Consider the following 19308-nt stretch of genomic DNA (forward strand, 5'->3'; position numbering starts at 1 on the left):
AGCTCCTGTGCTGCCAGGGATTTACCCAGGCACATACATGCACATCCACAGAAGCAGGCTTTGATATGCCTGGAGGCAGCCCAGACCATGTACAGAGCAATAGTGAGGGACTGGAGCCACACAGGCAAGTCTGGGATGCTCACCCTGTCTGGCTGTTCAGCTAACAGCCTCACCACCCAAACATCTTTTTGGTTCAAGTGCAGGTTGATTCACTGTCCAAATTACCCGAAACACCAGACCACGCAGCGGTCAGTGTTAGCTGATGACACTTGGGCTCAGAAGCTTCCGAGGTCAAGGTCATCTGGTCACTAATGCTTTCATTTGGACTGCTGTCATTGGGAAGTGCCTGCCAAAGCTTGTCACCATTTTATCACTCACAGAGGAAACACAGCGACTGGGGATGTGCTGACACCGGGAGTTTTCCTTGTTGCCAGCCCTTCAAGAAGCGGGCTGGTGAGGGGCAGCAGGACAAAGCTCAGCATGGAAATGTCTACAACCTGCTGGCCAGAGAGAGCAGCCAAAGGTCCTATCCTGGGACCTCAGGGTAGGAACATGCACATCATACACAATTTTCTTTCCAGAAAGAAAGCTTTCCTTTCTCCACCTATGTTTTCATTCAGAGAGCAGCAACATAAAGGGGAATAAGATCAGTTCACACTTGCAAATAAGAGCAATTCTGAGAAGCTGTCCCAGAATCAATCTGAATGAGCTGAGTATTAAGGAGCCAAGATACAGCCCAGTCACAGGGGCTGAAGGATGTTTGCACATACACATAGGTACAGACTACCTCCTCCTTTCCCCTTTCCTTTTCCACTTTCTGAAGTTGCCTCCAGAGCCTCCCTTGCCAAAGCTGCTGATTGAGGAAGCAATGCTTTTCTCCTCTTTTACCATAGTGGGGCTCTTTGCAGTAGCAGCAGCTGCTTCCTAAGTGAGGTGTAAAACAGAGGATCACCACTCCTCATTAAAGTTCCCAGGACACATTTCCACTGGGGTGTTTTTAATTTGTGATTCTGGATCAAAATTTTCTCTATTATATTAGTGATGCAGACTTTCTTGGGAAAATGCTTCCCTTTCTGTCCTGAAGATCCATCTCCCCAGTACGCCCAATAAATGCCAATATGCATATTGAGAAATTTATACCTCTTGGAAAGGAATCAAACCTCCTTTGAATCACACAACAGAAAACAAGGTTTTCTGAAAGGAAATTCACATTCACATAAGGAAGCAAATTGCAGCTCTGCATTAAATATTGTGAACTCCTTGGACAGCAAAGAAAACTGCCAGGGTCACCTCAGGAAGCAGCATTAGGACCCTGGGAGGGAGATGCTTCAAAGTAGGTGGCCGACTGCCCTGGGGTGTGCTGGTGTTCCTGCAGGCTGAACACTCTGCTGCCACTTAGTCACTGTCTTCTTTGCATCACTGAAGCTAATTAACAGCAAGCACAGTGGTGCAATGCTTTCTGCATTGACATATGGTCACCAGAAGCAATCCAGAGCTGTGAGCTCACCGTGCGCTGCCAGTGGAGTGGTGAGCTAACAGCAAGAGCTTTCATTGACGCCAGTCCTCGTCTGGCTCAACGGAGCAGTGCTGTTTCCCCACGGAGCTCCCATGAGTTGTCTTCTTATCTGACTTTCATTCTTTTATACTGTTGCTGAACGAGGCACTTGAAGCCAACAAAGTCTCAGTGTCTGGGCAGTCTTCTACTCTAAATAACAGCAGACTCCTTTGGTAAGATGCCATCAGCACAGCTCTTCAACAAGTGATACTGGCAGGTGGGCTGTTAGTTGGTCTGTGGAGGATGCAAAATTGTACCTAATGTCTCTCCCCAGCCCAGGACAATCCTGGAGGAATACCCTGTGCTATCTGATTTCATTAAGTTTTCCTCTCCTGCACTGCACAGTCCATAAGGTCGGTTGACCATGCAAGACCGAAACTGGTAATAAATATGTCATGTTCAGCAAATAGGACACAAATGAGTCAGCAAATAGGATTGGAAGGAGTAAGGAACCTCCGTGGCACTGGGACTGCTGAGGAGCCTTTGCAAGGCTGTTCATTGTGACAGCAAGACCCTGCAAATTGCACAGGTAGTGCAAAGGCAGATATACAGCATCTAAAATGCTGTTTCTGAATTTCCCCATGAATCTTAAATCCTTGAGCTCTGTCTCTTATACACACACCCACACCCACACAGAGGGCAGTTCAGATCATTTCAATGAGAGAAGAAATATTATGCATAACAAGACAGCAAACGTAAGCAGAAAAAGTAAATGCTATGATAGTAAGCTGCTGTTTAGGCCAATAAGAATTTGAGACTGATCAAGGACATGTTGTATAAATGCTGTACACAGTCAGCTCTTCTATATCTCTAGACACACACACCTACTTTCTTCAGCTCAATAGCTGTGAGATGTCGTGTTACATCCCCACACTGAATTCCTCAAGTCAAACTGCAGCTCATATGTCAATCAGGTTTCTGGGGCTTTATCCCCCTTTTCCACACTCTATTTTGGGTTTCGACTTGACTTGTGTCACTTCACCACCTAACACAGCCCTGGCAAAAGTCACAAGACTAGATTAACCTTCTCTAAGCTCTCAAGAAAAGGAGACAGTTTCCTTTGATTTCCTCTCCTACTTCAACCAATGGTAGCCCTCCATTTGGTGAAATAGGCTTACCTAATAATACCATGTTGCATACAATAACAGGAATAGACCCCAAACACTCTCATTTTGCAAGCTCTTAGTGTTTCCTCAGCTGGTTTTATACCAAACAGATCCACCATCAGCAGTTGTTACTGGATCAGAATAAAGTTACCTTTCCTTCTCCAGTTACTCCCTAGGAAAAGACAAAAGATTCGAAGGAAAATGAAAGGGAAGAAAGTGTGTGCGGGCAAGTGACAAGTGTGATTGGAGTAAGGAGGAGCTGTGCTCCTTGTTTCATAAAATTCACCATATGTTGTGTGGCTTCTCACACAACATATTCTCTTTTTCCTCTCCATACCGAAAGTCTTGTGTATTTTTCCTTGCCACGCTGCAGATGCTACTAGTGTCAAAAAATATTAGATGCTAATGAGTAACAGTAGCTCCATCCCTAACGTGGTGCCCTTTTACAAGGGCACAGAGCAGTGCAGTAGTGCTATAAGATGGCACTGCAAAATGACAGGGAAAAGCTGGTGAAGAAAAGCTGTATCTGGACAAGCTGCAATCTACACCAAGAGACCATTTACCCTTGAGATTTGGGGTTTTTTTAAGCTGAATTTCAGATGAATATGCAGAAAATGCATTAAACACGACAGTCTTTCACTGGAAGGCATGTGTGTGCACACAGAGTGTGCCTGGAAGCAGAGAACATGCAAATAAGAAAACCTCCCATGATAGACAGAAAAGCATGAGGAGCTGGGATGCAGCCACAGTGGCCCAGTGTGTGCTGCGGTGCTCTTTGCTCACCAGCTGCTTCTGAGGAAACGCGGGAGGCTCTAAAGGGCTCCACACCAAGAGGACCACACACATCTCAGGGAACTGTGTGCAGGGGAGAGAGCGAGCCGTGGCCGTGGTTACTTGACAGTGCAGAGAAAGAAGTCGGGGAGAGTTCTCTGTCAGGGAGGTGTTGACAGGCAAAGGGAAAGATGAAGGAGCCAAGTGACGCAGAAAGAGCTGTTGATTACACACATGCGTGTGCAGAAAGATTGAGAGGGAAAAAAGAGAGAGAAAAAGATGAATAAGTAATAAAATGCTGGGAAAATATCTGTCAAGGCTCACAAACTGAAAACCAATCTCACTTAACTTCCCGCCTTCCCTCTTCTCACTCATTCACAGGACGGCGCTTCAGCAGGAGCGGTGGTGTGCAACTAACACACTCATGTAGCCATCTTGCCAGAAATACAACCAGCCACCGCAGGGGAGCCGCAGCAGCGCTGAGCTTAACAAGGCTCACAACTCTTGCAAAGTGAAATCCAAAAATGGGTTATGTTTTTTCCCTTAAGGCAGCAGGGATATTGTCTGCTCCGGTTTTCCAATCACACCACTCACCTGAAGGACGAAAGGATCTAGGCAACAGAGTCTTGAACTGTATTAATGACAATTAATTTCCAGAAACAATGGAAGGCAGAATTTTAATTAAAAAGTTTGAAGATGGCAAAGGTGGAGGGAGAGAGATTTACGACCTGGTTTCTGTTTTTCAGAGGAACAGAGCGTCTGCAGCAGCTGCTAAAACTAGTGGGATTCATGGGTGCCCAGCACCTGTGAAAACTAGGCTATATTTGTTGTCTGCTCTGGAGATGGGGAAGGAGCCATGGAAATACACTTTTAACTTGGAAGTCTTTCTTGTGGGAATTGCAGTCGCCTTACATATTATTTCTCTCTCTGCAGATACTCCCACAAGATCCAGCAGAGGCAGGCACCGGGAGGGTTTACTCTGCATCCTCTAGGATTGCCAGTGATCTCTCTTGCCCTCTTGGAAGCTGATGGGTTGTGCTGCCAGGCTCTTCTGCCCACAGGAGGCAGGGGTTAGCTTGGCCGGACCCTCCTTTCACCCCTGCTTCACTCCCACCTATCAGGGACATGTTTTTTGTTGTACATATGCCTTGGCAGGTCCTTAGTATCCTTGTAACTGCCCATTGTTCACCCTGGTCTTACAGAACCACACAATCTCCTTAAACTGTAAACTTAAGCTCTCCCACCCTGGGTGCAGTGAGGGTTTGCAGGCAGTGTTACCCCAATATGTGCCAAACCCCACTCTCCCAGAAACACTGGGAAAGCCACTGGAGCAGCACAAAGACTAGACAGGTGATGGGAGCACACTGGTATTTCAGTGGATTAAATGTATGTTAGTGAGGAAGCCCAGATTCGGTCATGTGCCTTAGCAAAGGTGACACTTGTGGCAACAACAAAATTGTCACCCAAGCCCACCCTTGAGATTCAGAAACACTTGCTGCCTCTTTCTTGGAACTCAGCAGAAGGCAGCTGTAAGATATGGGTCCTCTGCTCTGTGCAGGCCAAGCTGCAATAAAAAAATACAGCCTGAGGAACCAGCTTGCTGAGTCCCTTCCTCAGGCTTGTTCCTGACCTTCTGCAAACACCACCCCCTCAGGGTGGGCACTTAAAATGCCACCTGGGACATCCCTCTACTCCAACTCTGAGTGTAGCCATTACCAAAGCCTGTCACCAGTTCGAGCACTTTTGATTTTTAGGGGCCAGAGAATGACAGTGAGAGGTCCCAAAGGTGACAGGTACATCCAGCTCCCCAGACCCCACTTCTCCCAAGACTGCTCCCTCTGCAGCTGCCATGCTGGTCAAGGAGGGTTTACGCTAACACAGGGAGGATACAAGCTTTCATTAACTTCAATTATTTGAAAATGCTGTATATTTATGAATAAAAGAACACAAGTGTTGTCAGTGGCTGTGACCTGTCTCTATGGCTGTGAAGAACCAGGCAGCAGTAAACACAGATGCTGGAAACCTGCTGGCATGAAGTGGCTCCCTAAATGAATATATTTTCTTGGGTTTTGCTTTCAGTGTATTTAATATACTTTACTGCTGACAAGGGTATTAAAAACAAAATAGAAAGGAAATTAATTTTATGATTTGCTCTGTCTCCAAAAAGACTGAGACCAGTTACTGCTGGTCTTCCTGCTAGGAGAGGGGACACAATATTTACAGAGTGCAGTGCTAAGTAACAGGCTACTCCTGGCCACAACATGAGTGTCACGTGCTTCTTTTTGGCACTGGCATGTGATAAATGCAGCTGCAAGACCCCCACCAGAGCAGCCTTGAAAGGCAAGCTGAACCCAACAGGAGGTACCTGCCAGCCCCCCTTCTTCCCCACACACTCAGCCAGCCACCAGCGGGATTTATGGCTTTGAGATTTTGCCACCCCATCCCTGTGACACTACCTACAACAAATGAGAGTGGCATGGCATTTCCCACCAGGAAGAACCATCTGTGGCACCTTTTCTGCTGCCTCACTTCTATTTAAAGTGGGAGAGAAATTAACAGGAACACAAGAAATGGGCAGATACGGGACCCTGGTGCCTCAAAAAGCAATCCTCAACCCTGGAGGAGCCAAAGGATTGAGTGGTTTTCCACTGGAGAAGGCAAGTGCTCAGGCATACTTTCTGCATTTCCCTTTTCTCAGGGTCTTGCCTGTGAGACTGACAGAGACACCAGCATGACAACAGGGAGCAATGTGGGGAAGGATGTCCCTGCGGTTCATGCTTGGTGTTGGCTCTCAACTCCTCCTCCACCACGCTGCATGCATGTGGAGAGGATCCAGTCTCTGCACAGCAACCAGCAAAGAGGTCACAGTGGACTTGGGGCCACATCTGGGCCTGAGGACTAAACCCAGACTCTTCCCATGTGCTGCGTACCCAAACTGCCCGCAGCGAGAACCCAGGCACAGGGCGCTGGCGGTGCTGCTTCCCCCCAGCCTGCGCCTGCACATGGCTGTGCTCCCTGTCTCCTTGCCAGTGGGTGCAGAGTATTTATTTCCCACGCTTCTGCAGTGGCTGCTGCTTTGTGCCTCAGTTTCCTCACGTAGAAACCCAGAGGGATTTTCTGCCTCCTCTGGGATGTTTTGCCTCCGTGCCGCGTGACTCTTGGGGACGGGAACCATCTGCTGGTGTGTCTCTCCAGGGCCACACACAGTGGTGCTCCACAGGACCTGTCTGCTAACATTAAACAGAGCTTTGGATCTGGTTCAGACTACAAATTCACATTAGCACCAGGGCAAGACTCTGCATGGCAGACAGGGCTGCAGCGGCCCCAGGTGCTCACCCTTGCTTTCCCAGCCATGGCACTACTTGGCAGTATGAGCAGGTGGCTCCATAGCCCCCAGCCCTGCATGAACCACCGCAGCAGCCCTCACCTCTGCCACAGAGGGGTTTGGGCTGGCGTCCCCCTTAGCCAGGCTGCTTTGCTTTTACCCCCTTATTCCTTGCCATAAACCCTCTGCCACAAGGATCCAGACCTGCCCTAAAGACGCTGCCTTTTCTAAAGCTGGAAGACAAAGCCCTTCTCTTCAGTATACCTCAACAGGGAGGAATTAATAACTTTCAATTTCTTTGGATTTTCACATCAGGGGGCTTGTTGTTTTTTTTCTTCCTCAAACATCGTGGGTGGCTTTTCTGCAACAAGTCAGGGGCGGGGGGAAGGCCCTTATTTATTTACTTCCCTATGGAAAGACTTCAGCTGGTCTCAGTTAAGAATGTGATTTTGCAGCAGGGAGATAATATTCTGAGAGGAAACTCTCTCTCAATGGAATCTGCTCATGGAGGGAGTTTACACTCCCCAGAGCTGCTGAATAGAGAAGCAGCAAGAAGAAGCCATGACTCCTCACAGCCTTTTCATGTACTGTACAGAGATAAATATTTTTGCCTGCAGTTCTGACATTTGCTGGTACAGAAAAGATGAAGCCACCCACTGCGTACAAGGTCTGCTCAGCACTGCTGCTCTTTTAAACCTGATTTTTCTTTTCTTATTGTTGTTTAAGCTCAATCAGACCACTGAAGCACCATAAGGGCTTTGAAGAGCAACATTAAAATTTGGACTTTCCCAAAGTATATGGGAATTTAAGGTTTTAAAGCAGCATTTAATTTCCATTTAAACACTGCTGAGTCCGGGCTGAAAGGGCTGAGATCTCTTTTGCTGTGCTCTGCAGAGCCTCCTGACACACTGCTGGGACCCCTCCCACACCCTCCCCCTGCCATGCTACAGAGGAAAAGGTGACCACAGACAGGTGCCTTTCACCACTCCTTGCAATATGGTAATGATCAAATTGCAGGATGGGATACACCCTTATAACTCCATGTGGTCTAATCCCAAGTCCAGCAAGGCACATTCCTGTGTTTCTTTGAACTTGGTTTTGTTTCTGTTGTATCCCATTATGACCGTTTCCCATTCAGAGGTCTGACACAATCTTTTCAAGTCTCAGCCCACAGAGGATTAAATACTTGGGAACAGCGGGAGCTGGGTGGGCTTGCATGTGATCCCCGGCAGGATCCTAACCCTGCTTCCGCGCAGCTTCAGTGGGTGTTTTAGCAGCTGGTTGAGTGCCTAAACCAGGCTAAGACCCTGAATTTCTGTTCTGGAGTTGAAACACATTGCTTCATCCAATTGGGCTGTATCCAATCTCTGGATCCATTGGAGATAACTATTAACAGGTACACAGGTTTGTAGGGAAAGAAACAAAACGAATCACCAAACCACAGTTTGGACTACAACTGCAAAAAGACTAAGGGTAGCAGATCTGAACATAATGACTTAGTTCCTCCAGAAATGCATGGCCTGACCCAAAACAGAGTGCACAGAGTGGAGCACAGAGTTTCAGCAGCTGCACTGAAACATCCCATGGTGTTCTGCTGGCAGTGTTTGTCTTACAGGTGAGCAGGTCAGACCCTCTGAAGCAGTGGAGGAAGCTCACCTCAATCCAGGCCTGCCCCAGGAGAGGGACCATAGCAGAAGCATTAGACAGAAAAGAGAAGTCACACCACCAGTACACGCTCCTCTGTTTTGCAGGAAGTCCCACCATGAATGATTGCACCATAGATCCTGCAGACCTACCCATGCACCACAGGGCTCACACAAGACCTCATGGACTTCACTGGTTTGGGTACTGTAAAAAACTAGCTGCTTAGAAAGCCTCCCAGCTGAAATGAGAAAGCCTGCTTTAGGCACCTCAGGAGCATGGCAGCCACCAAGTGCTGATGTTATAGACCAAAGGTTTTCCTTCAGAAACCTCTCCTGTTACCACATCCTTTTTTTGTTGTGGATAGAAAACTCATTTCAACTTTTGAAGAGTAGGACCTGCTATTTAATATTGCCTTAACTCGCTCCCCTCTCGCGCCCTCCTCTTTATCAACTCTGCAGAAGCAATTATTAAACTTCTGTTTAGTCTCAGGGAACCACTGTGAATTTATCGACCAAGGAGACATGCATGCAGTGCACCCTGGCTTTTGCTGAATTACAGTCACAACACAGGCCGCTGCCTGTCTTTGGAGAGCTTCCAGAGGCACCTGGCATCCTTCAGGTGCAGCTTGAACACGTCCTGGGAAACAGATACCCCACAAAAGCCAGACCCCAGTCAAGCTCCACCTCTTCTCTCCACCACTGGTTGGAGAGTCACTAGAGCATATTACAATTTAACCCCTCTAACAGAAGTTATGTTTAATAAAGAAGTTGTGAGCTCACTGTACTGTGGTTAGAAGCTATTCTAACACAGGCACAATGCTACTGATGCAAGGGGAGGATTGTATTAAAACATAAACACCTGTAGCACAGAAGTGCTTATGAACTGGATGTCTGGGTGCCAAAAGGACAGGTGAAGAGATGCCTGCCCTTCCCTTGGCTGCAAATTCAGGCAAAAGAGTACAGACTTGGAGGACTAATTACAGTCCTTGTGAGCCAGCTATTAAAGGCAGGTATTTATACTAGCTTTCTTGCTGTTGGCTTGTGGAAATATAGCTGCTAGGAGAGAAGTGGTCAGCTTTCTCTATTACTTTTTTGCTTCTATCCCTGATGGGCAGTTAAGGCTACAGAAAGCAAAAATTTCTTTTCAGAAGGTGTGTTTGTTTATACTATCACTATATTTATCCTTCAGAGGAACAGATAATCCCCTTTTTTTATCTTTGTCAGCTTTGTAAGCTGTAGAAATACATGACCTAACAGCCCTTAGAAAACCATGTTCAGGGCTTAGTTTACAGGTCTTTCCAAGAGAAACAATCACATACCTGTAATGGGAATAGGCTGAGAAAGCATGTTCCTCTGGTTTTCTTCATCAGCTACTACTGGTCTGGCCTGCTTCTTTCTAGGATCAAACTGAAGCCTTATTTTAAGCCTAAGAAGGCTGTAAAGAGAAATAAGAACTTCAGATTTTTTTCCTTCTTTTTTTTTTTAAAGACAACTTTGAAGAAAAATAAAGTACTTGAGTAATCATAGCCTAAGAAAAACTTTCCCCAGCTGGCCTCTCACTCTCTCTTTAAGAAAGCTTCACTTTACAGACCTACCTGCCTCAGGTGCATAAAGTTTGTTTTCAGGTACTCCTGCTTGCCTGATGGAGGGAGAGCACTGTGTGGTAGCAGCTGTGTGGGAATGGACATGGCTGTGAGCTATTCTGTGGGTTGAGGTTTTCTTTCCCTTTGAAAACATAACTCTGTTAGCTCTGATCATGTGTCAGCTTCCATTTAATTCCTCTCATGTGAAAGCAAAGCACAGAACAACTGATGCAAAGTTGCCATAGAGGCTTATCTTCATGTGCTTGTGTCCTGTCCCGCCAGAGGCAGCACACAGTGTTGGCAGATATTGTCCTGTGATGGTTTAGTGGCCCTCTGTAGTTTCTTTTTTTTCTGTCTGCCTAAGGGGAAGGAGCATGTTTCTCTTCCTTCTTGGCTGTAACAGAAGCACAGGCAAGGATAACCCTTCTGCCTGGCATTGTTCTCCTGTGCAGCATCCTGTGATCAGCTCTCTGCCTGGCTCAAGAACAGCAGATGTGAAGGGAGCTACTGCCTAGCTGCATGAGAGGCACTGGAGACACTAGAGACACAGGTTGAGTATCGCTGTAGCAGATGATTTCTGTGACCTGTGAGAGCCATCAGATATTAGGGAGGTAAAGCGTGCAAGGTGATTCAGAACAGCATCTGTAGCAGCTCAGCCAGCTGAGATAAAATAGGGTTCATCAGCTCTCCGGTTTCAGGGCTTCAAGCTGACCACAAGTCAGAGGCAGGAAAAATGTCCCCTTGAGGAAACTGCATCTTCTTTCAAAGCCACTAGAGCTGCAGGTCCTGCTGACAGGATGCTGCCCCATTGCTCTGCTCAGGACAGATGTTGGGCTCTGATGAGATGGGAAGCAAAACCATCCCTGTCTCCTGCTACACAGCAAAGGGTTGATGTCAGGGGAAGATGAGTCCCATACCACCCTCTGAGTGGGCTAAGCACAATGGGAAGGTATCTGCTGAGCCACTACCTGAGCTTCATCTCCTAGTTCCTCTGGCACACCAGGGTACAAACAGAGCTCAGCTGTGCTGCTGCTTTTGGGTAAAGAGTTGTCTTGGTTTTTGGCATCTTTTCGCAACTTTACACTTCTTCATCAGCCCATGTTCCCCCCTCAGAGAAAAGTATTTCACAGAATCACAGAACTGTAGCAGTTGGAAGGGACCTCTGGAGATCATCTAGTCCAACCGCCATGCTAAAGCAGGATCACATAGAGCAGGTTGCACAGGATTGTTTCAGCTTTCCTTATGCATAGTTATTTTTGGGCAATTCCAGCAAAGCTAAACACTGAGGCAAAACTAAACACCTTAGGGGAGAAGATAGGGGCAAAAAAATCACAGCCTTGGAAACCCAACTATCTTCACTGCAAACACATGGAAAGCCACGATGGCGCCAAGAAAGGAGCCACCCTGGTAGCTCCCTCTGCAGCACCCGGTGCGTGAGGCATCACCATAGCACAGTGCTCACTGACAAGCAGCAGCAAATGGGGCATTACACGTGCACGTGTCTGTTCCAATTATCTCCCTGCTTTGAGTCCAATTTTATGCATAAAGGCTAGAGAGGGATCAAGTGATAAGTAGCACCTTAGTTTTGTATAATTAAATCAGCTTCCCCAGAAAGTTGCCTGACAAAATGTGTTCTAAGGAAAGGGGAAATAAGGAATGCTGCACATCCTTAAACCACTTTGTTTTGCCAAAAGATTTCATTATTTGAGGCTTAGCGAAAGAAGGGGGTGAAGGCGCTCTGCCAGGGGAGCCCTCTTGGCCTGTGTACAGCTTCCAGTGCCTTAAAGAGATTTGATGTGGCCATTGGGAGAGTGTCAGCTCCTATTGCTGTTATGCCCAAAGCTTGGCAAGGAGGGGAAGGAGAGGAGGGGAGGCAGATGAGAGCCTGGGAGCAGAAGTACAGGCTCAAGGGAGTGCTGCAGCACTAGAAGTTCAGGACCCAGAGCTTCAGTCACAGGCACTGAAGTAAAGGGAAACTCCTCACATGCTCTCCACACAAGTACACCGAGGTGCAAGCAAGAACCCCTCTTCCTCTGCTATAGGAAAGAAGGTATGAAGTCGATGTACAACATGTTCCTTTTTTGCATTCCTATAAAACTGATGATTAAGGACCATCAGGTTAAGATAAATCTCTTGACCTCTCAGAGGCTCATGTCTACACCTAGACTGCAAGAGCAAAAGCCCTCTTTTTGGCTGTGATGGGGGCACATTTAATCCACACCAAAAGCTTGTTACTGGTTCTCTTCAAGCAGTATTTCTCCCTGTTTCTACCTCTGCCATTAAGCCTGATCACTGGCATGCCTCATTCATTGCCTCACTGTACGTATGAGTCTTGGACTTTTGCACTAATGTCAGAGAGCACTAGAGTTCAGAGAGCAAAGCAAACTGACAGCTGGCACAGCTGGACAACCAGTCTGCAGCCACCAGCAGGATGCAGTTTCTCAATGCAGAGCCAGAACACAAAAAACACGTCAACAACAAAAAGCCCCAGGATTTGCAGGTTTAAGTAATCTCTATGAAAAAGTTTGTTTTACCCTCAGGAGTCTGTAATAAAGCTGATGTTGCTAATACTTTGGTCTCATGGGCCCTTTACATCCTTCTGAAAACACAGACTGAAGTGACACAGTACCGTTTATCATCTGGACATGCAGCTCATCAGATGTTTTATAAATCTGTGTTATGAAGTAGAAGCTCAGTGCAAACAAAGCCAGTAACTATCATCAGGGTTGAGGTAGTGGTGGTGGTAGTGGTGTCTGATTGCTTTGAAAGAGAAACAAGGCTGTCTTTCCTTTCCAAGCCAGAGGAATGGCAAGTGTTAAAAACACATGATTCTTCAAGATACCAAAAGGACCTAAACACACACAGAGGAATACCTGTAGTGTCAGGCAGAATTACCTCTCTGATATTGGTTAGTTGGCAACTCGGGCACAGGGGTTTAAAAAAAAAAAAAAAAAAAGAATTACATCACCCTCTTGGAAAAGAAATTAAATACCCTGGTCTCTATTTACTTAAGATTCCTGGGAATCTTCCTGGTCTTTCTTCGGGAAATGTTCCGTGATAACTTTAACCAAGAAAGGACTGAGTAAAATGAGATGTGACATGAGAATCTGGTCTTTCATCCTGAAATTGGATCTACCTCCTTTAGTGCCATGTGTAACACTTGGCAGCAGGAGAGGTCTGCTTAAGGGCAGCCGTCTGTCTGCTCCGGGCAACTATAGTGCAGGAACTGCAATCATCAACATTTGCATTCTCCAAATTCCTTTGCTGATCTCCACTGGGATAATACTATAGTTATTCTTTGTTTGCAAATATAGATACTTTACCAGACTAATTAGTTGGGAATTACTTTAAACTGAAGCCACATGACATAATCTGAGTGTTTTTTTTAACAGTGATGTTATGAAAAAGTGACCTTCGCTCTGTAAACCATGGGCATGAATGATTTGTGTCCAACAGATGGAATGATGAAATAAGGTTAAATGCAAAATCCAAAAGCTTACAGTGAGTAACATGGGTTACTGTGAAACCAATTTCCTAAAGAGCCCCATATGCTCTTGGTTCCATAGTACAGATGGAGACACGGGGGCTCACAGAGATCAATGCTGGAATTAACTCCAATTACCTGGAATTAACTTCACGGCCATGAAGGCCAGTGCTCATTCTAAAAAGTGGCCAAAACATTTTAAAACCTTCTACAAGTACTATACTGTGTCCTTCATGTGCGAATTTCCTAGCATCCCAGATGCTGCTTAGATGTGACTGCTTTCCCGTGCAACTTGTGTGATTAAGAACTGAGCAAGGACGGGTTTCAGTGGGGGAATTTTTAAATAAAGCCCTGAAGTAACTGAGTAATTTTTAAGTCAGTGGGACTTGAGATCATGTGCTACTCTAAGTACCTTCTTAAGCACACAGCTGAAGTAGAACTTGGCCAAGACTGATTGAGCCATGCCATGCCCAAACTGCACAGAGCATCTGCATCTGGTGATGCTGAAATTGGAGATGTGCAGCCTACTGCTAATAATTGATATTTGCTCAAAAGGGTGGTTTCATCCCACCTGAGGGGTACCATATTGCATTGCTGTTTCCTGAGACTGACAGGCTGCCAGTGGAAGAGACGCACAGTCACTCAGGAACAATTAATTGATGACACTAGCAATTATGTCCTGGATTGATCACCTTGCTTTTCAGGTTCATTCAGAGGTAAGCAATAATGATATCACATCACGCTCTCCAGTTATGGCAGGACTTGATTTGTGGTCTTTGTAGAAACTAATATGAGTTCAACTCAACAGTCTCAGAAGCTAAATGATCAGAGGATCATAATTTCTGCACAGAGGTGGTGAAAATCTCCATTGCAGCGATTTTGTTCCATGCATGTTTGCAAGTTGAAAGTGTTTTGTTTTTTTTTTAATGGCAATATTTAGGAGAAATACAGTATACATAGCTTTATTCTGCAGGTATGAAGGTATGAAGTCATGAAGTACAACGTGTTTCTTTTTTGCATTCCAATAAAACTGATCATTAAGGACCATCAGGCTAAGACAAATCTCTTGACCTTGCAGAGGCTCGTGTCTACACCTAGACTGCAAGAGCAACGGTATTATGGGATGGTTAATATCTGTATGCCTACACGAAGTTGTATGGGGGCATCTCTGGGCCAGAAGTACCGCACACAAATAGCGACCAAGCTCCCCGTTGCCAAGTATGAATCAGAGGGTATAGTCAGCTTCATTTAAAAAGTGGCATCGCTGTTTTTCTTTCAGACTCCCCTTTCTGGCATTCTATATACTAACATATATATGTTATAAGCCTAACACAGGAGTGAAGAAATCTGGAAAGGAGATCAGTGGCTGCTTTGCTGAGCGAGCACCGCTGCACTGAGCTCAGACCAAGAACCAGAGTCAGCAATCAGCTCTGTCCTGTACTTGCACACCTCCAGCTCATCAGAACTGGGGTTAAGGAGAAGGTTTCCATGCTCCTATGATAACAGCAATAACCTTAAGAATAAAACCTGATTGCTGGGCCTGAGAATAGCCACTTGAGGCTACTACCTGCCTCCCCAATAAAGGCTTAATCGGTATTTCAGCAAGCAGCACAATGCAGGCTGGGTCAAAGAAAGATGTCATTCAGTCCAAGTCTGAGTAACACCCCAGCACCTCAGCTGCAGCACTAAGAACAAAATGGAAACGGTGTGATTTGCATCCTCAAAGGCTAGGATGGCACCGTGTAACCTATAGGTACCTGCTGTAGCAATCAGGGGAAACATAATGGGATTTAAATTGATAAAATGAGTAAACCAGAAACCCTGGCCTCCTCTGTATAAGCCATTGTGCTGTATTTAATGTACTTGCTGCTTCTAGTTTATCAGGTGTCCTAGACAGTATCAAAGTATAAAAGAAGACCAGAAACTCACACTAAGGGTACTGTGCTTACTGGTTTTTACAGAGTTTGCAGATTGTAGGCTTTAGTGTTGGGCAGATTTTTATTTAGAAGAAGCTGAGATGTTTGATTGTTGATGAAAATCATTGTTTTCTTTGAAAATTATTATATCACAAAGCAAAAGCTAACAACAAGAAGAAAATAAATGAAAATCAGGCAGATGACCCAGCAAATGCTACAGTACACCTAACAGCCTGTAACTGAGTGGGGCACTGCAAGGAGAGAGGCTAAGATTCTAAAAAATCCAGGACTCAGTTTTCCTCCTCCTGCCCATCACTGATCTTATTGATCTCACTGTGAGTGGCTGTAGCTGTCTCCCATCCACCTTCCCATATAATTTCAGGCTATCCTAGAAACTGAAACAAGAAACAGAAGTATAGAAAGTTGTTCAGCTGCACGTTATATGCAAACCAACTGACCACTCATGTAGGATCTCTTCATGACTTCAAAGAATGGCCAGAGGGCTTAGCTCCTCTCATCCATCCTTGTCAATGGAAAGTCAGGGCTATAAGCAAAGGATACAAGGAGCCTTGCAAAATAAATGGGAGAAAGCCTGAATGATTTCCATGTGTATAATCATCACTACAGACTCAGGGCAGAAAATTTCACACAATACATGCATTCCAACTGGAATATACATCTGCAGTGTAACTCACCCACCTCACATACAGACGGGAAATGAGGTTTTTCCAGTGTCTGAGTGTAACAAGATAAAGCAGCTCAGTTTAACCCTATAAACCCCAGCACTTGAGCAGAAAGAAAGAAGCCCAAAGGACTGTTCACATGCTTACAGCATCTTGTTGAATCAAGGCCTTAATCTAGTTGGCAGATATTTTTACCTTTTGGCAGGGGAATAAAATGGCTGGTCCGGGGCCAGCTTCTGATTGGGGCATGGTTATTATCTTCTGAGATTCTTCACACAGGATGACAGCCTCATTGTTACCAGGGAAGGCAGCTCTATATATAGAGGGGACACACGGACATGGGGGCAAAGAGCATCTCAGATCCAGCCCACACACCACTGTGAGCAGAGTCCCCACCAGCAGCCAGCCCAGGGCATGGAGGACCTGTCTGGGCCACTCAGGTCTGCTGTCGCACACCACATGCAGCTCTTTTGGGGCTATTCAAGTTCGAAACAGCAGAAACACAAGAACCCTCAGGACTATGACTGAGGAGACTTTATAACATATTTTGGCCACGAAGAGGGAGGCAGGTCATACTGTACAGGTACCTAACCAGCTGACAAGAGGCAGAAACCACAGCCTGGATTCACAGACACAGGGACAAACCTCTGTACAGAACATCACTAATGGAATGCCACATGTCTTATGTCTAGCATCATGACACACCAAGTTCCTGGAGGCCAAAAAAACAAACCACCCAAAAATTGATGGAAATTTCCCAAGTCCTTGTCCCTTAGTGAGCACTTTGGATTTCCAGTTTGCTTCATACCCCTGAATGAACGCATCCCTGTGGGGGACCAGGGGAGTGTCATATTTTCAGAGGACACCACCAAAACAGAGCTATTCTGTAGTTGGAGGGAAGATTATAAACCTGCCTTCTAGCCCCAGCTTAGCATTGCTTGGTCTCATGCCTTTAATGAGGAATATGTCAGGTTTAGTCTTTGCATAATAAAGAGGAAATTTCTCATCAAAGGTATCCATGATGCTGAAAGGGACACCCAACAAACTGTCCTGACAAGTGGCTCTGCTGGCTAGACAGAGCTAATCCTTTCAAATAATTTTACTGAGCCAAAACACATAAACAGCTTCTATGCCAGGAGAGTTCCTGTGTGAGTGGGGCATGATGAGAATTAAGGGGTGCAACCTGAAAATGTTCTTTGGCACAGCACTTACAAAGATAGTGAGGTCATAAATCCCATGGGAGGACACATAGGAAGCTGCCTGTTTACAGTGTTTGCAAGTAAGATTTGCAGGACTAGACTAATGATATATGCATCCCTTAAATGTCAAAGCCATTCTGACACCCTAAAACGTGTTCAATATGTGTGCAAGTTAGCCTGGAACCTCCTAAGGCTTCTGGAAAATGATGGAAGATAAAAATGATGATGACCATTGCACCTACCCATAGCTCTGTGCCTGGAGAGGACTCCCTCTAGCAACCCTCTGTTGTAGGACACAGGAGGTGGGCATGCTTTGGTTCTTCCTGCAGCCTGATGTATCCCCGCTCTGCTGCTCCCCATTCAGAAACAACAGTAATGCAAAGTGTCTCACTGCAGACAGGGCAGGAACAAGCACCAGGGTTGGGATTTCCAGGCTTTTTGGTGTCTTCACTGATGGGTCCCTTCCCTTTGAATAATCCTCACTGATGATGGAAGTCCCTCCTTTTATAAAATGGTCTCAGAAATTATGCAACTCTGCTGAGCTATTATACAGTAATTTTGGCACCATTTTTAAGTATATACTAAATTAAATTGTTAACTATACTCCTGAAATACTTCTTTTTGAAAGACCATTTCTACCTCATACCATTTATTAATCTCAGCTGCACTGAATTATTAAACCAAAGTCCTCAATTACTCCAATCACTAAAAATACCAGTGTGGCTTTCAGACCCATATTTCTACTTTCTACAGTAATGCATTCTTCATTTTTATTACTGGCACCATATTTTGAAAGACCAATGCCTTATCTTTGTAGGATGTTTGTCTACCTAAAAAAAAGGTTGACGAGAATAAAACATTAAGTGTGACAATGTTATGGTTCAGCCCCAGACGGCAGCTGAGCACCACGTGGATGCTCACTCCCCACTTCCGTGGCGGGATGGGGAGGAGAATGAGGAGACAAAGGTAAAACTTGTGGGTTTGGGTAAGGACACTTTATTGGGAGAGCACAAGGGGAGGGAAACAACCACAGGACTTAGAATATACAAGACTTCTGATACACAATGCAGTTTCTCACCAACAACCACACAACTTCGATCATACTGCTCAGACCCATCACGAAGCCACATTGTCCCTGAGCCACACAACCTGGATCCATGCCACCCCTTGCCAACAAGCCCCCTTTTATGCTGAACATAACGTCATATGGTACAGAATAACCCTTTGGTTAGTTTGGGTCACCCATCCTGGCTGTGTTCCCTCCCAGCTTCTGCTGACAACTCTATCCCAGCTGAACCCAGGGCAGACAAGCACTGCCCTGACAAACATGGGAAACAAAAGACAAATCAAAGTGAAGTAACAGGAGGAAACATCAGCTGCTTCTCCTGCTGCAGGCCTGCCTTGCTCATGACACCTCTCTGGTGTTCATTACCACAAGGGGACTGAACAGAAATTTTTCTGTGAAGGGAAAAGAAATCCTTTGCAAGCAAAGAGTACATTTGTGGACTAAAAGGGTAACAAGGGTTCCCCAGCTAAAATTCCTAAATGAAGATCGCTTCTGATCAAAACCACAAAAGACACCCAAACAGCAACCTCAGCCCAAAGTAAGCCTTGTCTGGCCGATGGCTCCTAACCATAAACTACTGCAGGCCTCTGATTGCCATGACTTTTTCTGATCAAAGAGGAGATATTTTGTCATGAAAATCCCATCCTCAGGTCTGTCAATGACCTAGCTGGTGGAGGCCCACCATACAAACTCCTCTGTGCCAGCATACAGGAATGATAACCAACTCAGGAATGATAGGAGTGTGTCTTCTGTGTGACCCAACCCATTTCTGAGCACTCCACTGACCTGCCAGCTGGTCAGGGCAACTAACAAGGTCTCTTTAGGAAAGCAAAGGGTTGGTTGTGACATGGGGCTGCCAGCTGTGGTAGCTTTTCTCTGACCAGAAGAGAGATTTTAAAAAAAGACAGCACACAGTGGTGAAGGGTCCAGTAAAAATATACTGGTGTGTGAAAACAGATGTCTTTGCCTTGGTTAGT

Source organism: Gallinula chloropus (assembly GCF_964237585.1).
Source record: "Gallinula chloropus genome assembly, chromosome: 4".
Classification (NCBI taxonomy): Eukaryota; Metazoa; Chordata; class Aves; order Gruiformes; family Rallidae; genus Gallinula; species Gallinula chloropus.